This window comes from Schistocerca serialis, chromosome 1 (assembly GCF_023864345.2).
Source record: "Schistocerca serialis cubense isolate TAMUIC-IGC-003099 chromosome 1, iqSchSeri2.2, whole genome shotgun sequence".
Taxonomy (NCBI): domain Eukaryota; kingdom Metazoa; phylum Arthropoda; class Insecta; order Orthoptera; family Acrididae; genus Schistocerca; species Schistocerca serialis.
Window position 1 is genome coordinate 749,706,114 of NC_064638.1, and position 3,181 is coordinate 749,709,294.

The 3,181-nt window shown below is 49.3% G+C and overlaps 1 non-coding gene across 1 annotated transcript; it reads left to right on the forward strand.

Moving 5' to 3' along the window:
• The first annotated feature begins 2,895 nt into the window (after nt 1-2,895).
• Nucleotides 2,896-2,970, forward strand: Trnal-caa (transfer RNA leucine (anticodon CAA)). The gene has a single exon. It is a non-coding gene; the product is annotated as a tRNA-Leu (tRNA).
• Nucleotides 2,971-3,181: the final 211 nt, after the last annotated feature.

The window sequence follows — 3,181 nt, forward strand, 5'->3', positions numbered from 1 at the left end:
TCCGTAAGCATGCAATTTGATTACTGGTCGCTTGTGAGATGCCATGTCAAAAGCCTTCTGGAAATCTAGAAATACAGAAACAATTTGAAATCCCTTGTCAATAGCACTCAACAATTCATGTGACTAAAGAGCTAGTTGTGTTTCACAAGAACGATGATTTCTAAATCCGTTTTGACTGTGTGTCAATAGACCGTTTTCTTCGAGGCAATTCATAATGTTCGAACACAATATATGTTCCAAAATCCTGCTGCATATCGACGTTAATGATATGGGCCTGTAATTTAGTGGAGTACTCCTACAACCTTTCTTGAATATCGGTGTTACCTGTGCAACTTTCCAGTCTTTGGGTACGGATCTTTTGTCGACCGAATGGTTTGTATATGATTGTTAAGTATGGAGCTAATGCATCAGAGTACTCCGAAAGGAACTTAACTCCTATACAATCTGGACCGGAAGACTTGATTTTATTAAGTGATTTAAGTTGCTTCACCACTCCGAGGATATTTACTTCTACGTTATTCATGTTGGCAACTGTTCTTGATTCGAATTCTGGAATATTTACTCCGTCTTCTTTCGTGAAGGAATTTTGGAAGGCTGTTTTTAGTAACTCTGCTTTGGCAGCACTGTAATCGATAGTATTTCCGTTGCTATTCCACCGAGAAGGCATTGATTGTGTCTTTCCGCTAGCATACTTCACAAACGACCATAATATCTAAGGATTTTATCCCAGATTTCGAGCAAAGTGAGTTGTGGAAACTGTCTTAGGCATCTGGCATTGAAGTCCGCACTAAATTTCGAGCTTCTGTAAAAGATCGCCAATCTTGGGGATTTTGCGTTTGTTTAAATTAGGCAATTTCGGATGATGTTTTATTCGTAACTCCCGATTCAAACGTACACTCCTGGAAATGGAAAAAAGAACACATTGACACCAGTGTGTCAGACCCACCATACTTGCTCCGGACACTGCGAGAGGGCTGTACAAGCAATGATCACACGCACGGCACAGCGGACACACCAGGAACCGCGGTGTTGGCCGTCGAATGGCGCTAGCTGCGCAGCATTTGTGCACCGCCGCCGTCAGTGTCAGCCAGTTTGCCGTGGCATACGGAGCTCCATCGCAGTCTTTAACACTGGTAGCATGCCGCGACAGCGTGGACGTGAACCGTATGTGCAGTTGACGGACTTTGAGCGAGGGCGTATAGTGGGCATGCGGGAGGCCGGGTGGACGTACCGCCGAATTGCTCAACACGTGGGGCGTGAGGTCTCCACAGTACATCGATGTTGTCGCCAGTGGTCGGCGGAAGGTGCACGTGCCCGTCGACCTGGGACCGGACCGCAGCGACGCACGGATGCACGCCAAACCGTAGGATCCTACGCAGTGCCGTAGGGGACCGCACCGCCACTTCCCAGCAAATTAGGGACACTGTTGCTCCTGGGGTATCGGCGAGGACCATTCGCAACCGTCTCCATGAAGCTGGGCTACGGTCCCGCACACCGTTAGGCCGTCTTCCGCTCACGCCCCAACATCGTGCAGCCCGCCTCCAGTGGTGTCGCGACAGGCGTGAATGGAGGGACGAATGGAGACGTGTCGTCTTCAGCGATGAGAGTCGCTTCTGCCTTGGTGCCAATGATGGTCGTATGCGTGTTTGGCGCCGTGCAGGTGAGCGCCACAATCAGGACTGCATACGACCGAGGCACACAGGGCCAACACCCGGCATCATGGTGTGGGGAGCGATCTCCTACACTGGCCGTACACCACTGGTGATCGTCGAGGGGACACTGATTAGTGCACGGTACATCCAAACCGTCATCGAACCCATCGTTCTACCATTCCTAGACCGGCAAGGGAACTTGCTGTTCCAACAGGACAATGCACGTCCGCATGTATCCCGTGCCACCCAACGTGCTCTAGAAGGTGTAAGTCAACTACCCTGGCCAGCAAGATCTCCGGATCTGTCCCCCATTGAGCATGTTTGGGACTGGATGAAGCGTCGTCTCACGCGGTCTGCACGTCCAGCACGAACGCTGGTCCAACTGAGGCGCCAGGTGGAAATGGCATGGCAAGCCGTTCCACAGGACTACATCCAGCATCTCTACGATCGTCTCCATGGGAGAATAGCAGCCTGCATTGCTGCGAAAGGTGGATATACACTGTACTAGTGCCGACATTGTGCATGCTCTGTTGCCTGTGTCTATGTGCCTGTGGTTCTGTCAGTGTGATCATGTGATGTATCTGACCCTAGGAATGTGTCAATAAAGTTTCCCCTTCCTGGGACAATGAATTCACTGTGTTCTTATTTCAATTTCCAGGAGTGTATTTTCTTGAACATCTTGAAGGAAAATTGAAGCCAGCACTAACAATAATTGTATGATTCAGGTACGTGTTTGAAATAAGATTCAAGTTTCTTTGAACTGTTCAGCAGTTGTATCACCTGAGTTGGGAGGTCGTTTAAAAGGATCCAGTTATTATATTATCCCGGTTGCCAATAATGTCTACCCATAGTAACTCACAGCAGCTATCCACTTCAAGAATGAGATCTTCACACTGCAGTGGAGTGTACGCTGATATGAAACTTCCTGGCAGATTAAAACTGTGTGCCGGACGGAGACTCGAACTCCATACCTTTACCTTTCGCGGGCAAGTGCTATCCAAGCACGACTCACGCCCCGTCCTCACAGCTCCAATTCTGCCAGTACCTAGTCTCCTACCTTCCAAACTTCACAGAAGCTCTTCTGCGAACCTTGCGGAACTAGCACTCCTGGAAGGAAGGATATTACGGAGACATAGTTAGCCACAGCCTGGGGGTGTTACCAGAATGAGAGCTTCTGTGAAGTTTGGAAGGTAGGAGACGAGGTACTGGCGGAATTGGAGCTTTGAGGACCGGTCGTGCGTCGTGCTTGGATAGCTCAGTCGGTAGAGCACTTGCCTGCAAAAGGCAAAGGTCCCGAGTTCGAGTCTCGGTCCAGCATACACTTTTAATCTGCCGGGAAGTTTCGAATCTACTTTAATTTCACTGCAAGTGTAACATTCTGCGTGGTGTCTGTTTGTTCTAAGCCGTGTCTCCATACCACTTTCGCCCAACGACACTCCGAGCGTGTTTTTTAGGGAATTGACTAGTTTGAACCTGCGACCTGTTGCTGGTAAGGAGACGCCAGACCACACATGCCATGTAGAGTTCAG